This window comes from Schistocerca piceifrons, unplaced genomic scaffold, assembly GCF_021461385.2.
Source record: "Schistocerca piceifrons isolate TAMUIC-IGC-003096 unplaced genomic scaffold, iqSchPice1.1 HiC_scaffold_936, whole genome shotgun sequence".
Taxonomy (NCBI): domain Eukaryota; kingdom Metazoa; phylum Arthropoda; class Insecta; order Orthoptera; family Acrididae; genus Schistocerca; species Schistocerca piceifrons.
In genome coordinates, this window is record NW_025729208.1 from 4,060,552 (window position 1) to 4,065,551 (window position 5,000).

The 5,000-nt window shown below is 54.1% G+C and overlaps 1 non-coding gene across 1 annotated transcript in view; it reads left to right on the plus strand.

The window, feature by feature from the left end:
• The first annotated feature begins 3,758 nt into the window (after positions 1-3,758).
• Positions 3,759-5,000, plus strand: part of LOC124772049 — a 1,909-nt gene continuing 667 nt past the window's right edge. Inside the window, exon 1 of the ribosomal RNA XR_007013730.1 lies at positions 3,759-5,000. This exon is cut by the window's right edge and continues 667 nt beyond it. This is a non-coding gene — a ribosomal RNA (small subunit ribosomal RNA).

The window sequence follows — 5,000 nt, forward strand, 5'->3', positions numbered from 1 at the left end:
ACACTGCCACCTACAGGGATCCGACGGAACTACGCCACCCATGCCGGCAAAACAGTATCGCCATCTATGAAAATAGGGCGACACCACATGCAATACCGCCATCTATGCGCATCTGACAACACTACGTCCGCACCACAAAACATACCGCCATCTGTAGGTCTCCCGCAACATGACCTCCTGCAACGACGCTACCGCCATCTATGAGACGCCAAGCCGACTAAGACAGCGATGGCGCCACAGTGGCCGCCTTTCGACGCCACCCACAAAGGCTGCAGCCTCTGTCGACCATAGCACCCAATCTCCAGTGGCTCTGCCGCACGAAGCCGTGGACCGGCAATGACGCCACCCGCACCCGTTCGTGCACCACCCCAACCGCCAAACTCGCACCTCCAGCGGATGAACGGCGGACGTTTCCCGCACTCGTAAAGTGCAATCCACCCCTATAACTTGCGTTTCATGAAGAGTTATTTCCAATATGCGACATTCCCGCTGTCCGTATACATGAGCCGCGACCTGTACCACTTACGAGCGAGAGACGCGATCGCGTTGCTCACTGTACGGCGTCCGATACCGAGCCATCAGCATGTCGGTCCCCATGCGCGTTGCACTCGCACTCGCAGTCGCAAAAACGTGGGGCAAATATATTACGCGGAAGAGTTATAACAGACCGAGCCCCACTGCATGGGGGGAGTCTTTGTCACTAATGTACACAGATGGAACATTTTGGACTGGAACCAGATTACCCGTACACACGGCGCTGATTAGTAATCAATGCAGAGCCATCAAACTACAGCAAATATACACAACTGTCCGTATACATGCTGAAAGAGTCTGCCCAAAATGGGAACCACACGTCAGCCAGACACTCTGATCACGCACCACTCTCTGCTTCTAACAGGCGCACATACAATATGTAAGCACCAGCATGGAACAACATCCAGTGCATCTTCTCCGCCACATTACACAATCCACACTATCACAACCAGACCAGGAGGTCCGTGCGGAAAATACAATATCCCAGCCTTTCGACATCCACCATTGCGCAGACCAGGCACCAACACCCACACATGTCCTATACAACGGTGCACCCAACATCACAATAGTACCTCCTGTCACAGCGCACAAACAATGACATGAGTCAAAGACACAGGTCTCACACAAGCATAGAATTGGAGCGCCGCCTCTAATAAGCCAAAGGTGCATCCTGACGTGACAAATCTGATCATGTCACAAGCATTCACTTACTATAATCACTATCAACGAACCTGCCGCCCCCGCCCCCCCCCCCCCTACACCTTTCCGTACAACAACGTGTAACCTAACCTAACCTAACCTAACCTATGTTGTACCTTAACCTAACCTATGTTGTACCTTAACCTAACCTATGTTGTACCTTAACCTAACCTATGTTGTACCTTAACCTAACCTATGTTGTACCTTAACCTAACCTATGTTGTACCTTAACCTAACCTATGTTGTACCTTAACCTAACCCATGTTGTACCTTAACCTAACCCATGTTGTACCTTAACCTAACCCATGTTGTACCTTAACCTAACCCATGTTGTACCTTAACCTAACCCATGTTGTACCTTAACCTAACCCATGTTGTGCCTCAACCTAACCCATGTTGTGCCTCAACCTAACCCATGTTGTGCCTCAACCTAACCCATGTTGTGCCTCAACCTAACCCATGTTGTGCCTTAACCTAACCCATGTTGTGCCTCAACCTAACCCATGTTGTGCCTTAACCTAACCCATGTTGTGCCTTAACCTAACCCATGTTGTGCCTTAACCTAACCCATGTTGTGCCTTAACCTAACCCATGTTGTGCCTTAACCTAACCCATGTTGTGCCTTAACCTAACCCATGTTGTGCCTTAACCTAACCCATGTTGTGCCTTAACCTAACCCATGTTGTGCCTTAACCTAACCCATGTTGTCGCCTTAACGTAACCCACGTTGTCGCCTAAACCTGCTCTGTAATTGTTATACGACTCGTTCAATTACTGTAGTGTTGCCCACCCGCAACCCTCGCAATATAGTTCGCTACTCGCACTGCCCGCACCCCTGTGTATCGCTTCATGTTAAACACCTTGCAAGTCTTGCTCACTTTCCACATGCTCCTGCTGTACACTGTAATGTGGATGGCAGCAGGACGTACATGCCGCCCCTCCCCACGTCCCCACCTTGCCCCCTGCCTTCGCAAGCTGGTTGGTGAGAAGTTTGCATGTTCAATGCCCTTCGCATGCGACGTACTCAGGCTACGTTGTGGTGCGGCCTGTGTCAACTGTCCGCTGATGTCGTACGCGTGAACCACAATCTGTACTGCACATTCGTCCTTATGTACTGAATGATACATCGTGGCACATGTGTGACCGCACAACGACTGCGCCCAAAAACGGCGGACCATACAGTGCAAATATTGTGCACGCAGCTACGTGTCGTCTCCCTATGAGAGCTGGATTGCAGTGTGGTACGCCATAGAGACGTGTGGGAGGAACGGACGCCGTGGATGGCGATCAGCATGAGCTGTCTGTTGATGTATTCGGACCTAGTCGTCTCTCCTCACACACCGTGATGGCATGGTGCACCGCGTTCCATATCTGCGACATGCTACAGAGGCCGGTTGACAGTCGTTCGAGCAATGGACATCGCATACGTACGGGGGCCACCTTCCACGTATTGTCTAGGCGTGCACATTTTGTTGCGTGTATGTGGGCAGACGTAGTGTGGCGTGACACCTGACACAGGCATGCAATAATCGTTGAAGTTGCAAATGGCGATGGACGCCTGCGTTTTCTGGTGAAGTTACGCAAATGAACAAATGGTAACCTGTTGTGGTGCGGTTGTTCTCGCTAGGGGTGAATCGGTGATGGCGACGATAGGTTGAGGTACTAACCGGTTGTTCCAGCGATACCCACCATGCCGACGAAACTGAACGGCATCTGGGTGTGAAGCGATACGCGGCGGTGGCTGGGTGGGACCGTCCCCGGCCGGTGAGGGGGCGCCTCCCGGCGTGCTGGCCGCGCGGTGCGTGGGCGCACGCGCTACAGCCGGCTGGTGGGGGCGGCCAGTGGCAGGCGCGCCGGCCGACGGACGCGGCAGGCGTCGCAGCTGCGCGCCGGCGCACCCTGCGCGCGGCGCCGTGCGGCCAAAGTAGGTCCTCGCGGGCCCGGTGCGAAGCGCGGTGGACATCTTCAGTGTGCTGGTCCGATTGAGGACTGTGTGCGTTGAGGATGCGCCGCCGCCCGGCGCTCGGCGCCGCGACGCCGTCTGCTGCTCGGTCGCCCCAGCGGTTCTCGCTGGTGGTTTGTATCGCAGCTGTGCGGATGTGTTGGCGCGTGCGCTGTGCTGGGAGAGTTCGCTTCGGCACCCAAGTGGGGCTTTTGTCCTTCTGTGGCGCTGGCGTTGGAGCTGCCGGTCACCGTAGGTGGCGCGTGTTGTCTCCCGCCGGCAATGCCACGACAGCACGCTCCCGGGCCTCTGTCGGCAGCGGCAAGCTCAGTTGGGAGCACGGGTGGTCGCACCGAAAGCGTCTACTCGCCTAACTCCGGGCGATTGCGCCTCTCTCGAACCCGACCAAGTACTTGGGACGGCGCTGCGCGCCGCCGGGACCTGAGAGGGTTTCGAGGTGTATTGTGCAGGGGAGCTCAGCCTCCTCCTGTTTGCAGAATGATTGAGCGGACGCTTGCGTGTTCGCGCGGGCCCCCGGGACACACTCCCGGGCGGCCGGCTGCTCAGCTCTAGTTGACGCAGCTCCCTGGTTGATCCTGCCAGTAGTCATATGCTTGTCTCAAAGATTAAGCCATGCATGTCTCAGTACAAGCCGCATTAAGGTGAAACCGCGAATGGCTCATTAAATCAGTTATGGTTCCTTAGATCGTACCCACGTTACTTGGATAACTGTGGTAATTCTAGAGCTAATACATGCAAACAGAGTCCCGACCAGAGATGGAAGGGACGCTTTTATTAGATCAAAACCAATCGGTCGGCTCGTCCGGTCCGTTTGCCTTGGTGACTCTGAATAACTTTGGGCTGATCGCACGGTCCTCGTACCGGCGACGCATCTTTCAAATGTCTGCCTTATCAACTGTCGATGGTAGGTTCTGCGCCTACCATGGTTGTAACGGGTAACGGGGAATCAGGGTTCGATTCCGGAGAGGGAGCCTGAGAAACGGCTACCACATCCAAGGAAGGCAGCAGGCGCGCAAATTACCCACTCCCGGCACGGGGAGGTAGTGACGAAAAATAACGATACGGGACTCATCCGAGGCCCCGTAATCGGAATGAGTACACTTTAAATCCTTTAACGAGTATCTATTGGAGGGCAAGTCTGGTGCCAGCAGCCGCGGTAATTCCAGCTCCAATAGCGTATATTAAAGTTGTTGCGGTTAAAAAGCTCGTAGTTGGATTTGTGTCCCACGCTGTTGGTTCACCGCCCGTCGGTGTTTAACTGGCATGTATCGTGGGACGTCCTGCCGGTGGGGCGAGCTGAAGGCGTGCGACCGCCTCGTGCGTGCTCGTGCGTCCCGAGGCGGACCCCGTTGAAATCCTACCAGGGTGCTCTTTATTGAGTGTCTCGGTGGGCCGGCACGTTTACTTTGAACAAATTAGAGTGCTTAAAGCAGGCAAGCCCGCCTGAATACTGTGTGCATGGAATAATGGAATAGGACCTCGGTTCTATTTTGTTGGTTTTCGGAACCCGAGGTAATGATTAATAGGGACAGGCGGGGGCATTCGTATTGCGACGTTAGAGGTGAAATTCTTGGATCGTCGCAAGACGAACAGAAGCGAAAGCATTTGCCAAGTATGTTTTCATTAATCAAGAACGAAAGTTAGAGGTTCGAAGGCGATCAGATACCGCCCTAGTTCTAACCATAAACGATGCCAGCCAGCGATCCGCCGCAGTTCCTCCGATGACTCGGCGGGCAGCCTCCGGGAAACCAAAGCTTTTGGGTTCCGGGGGAAGTATGGTTGCAAAGCTGAAACTTAAAGGAAT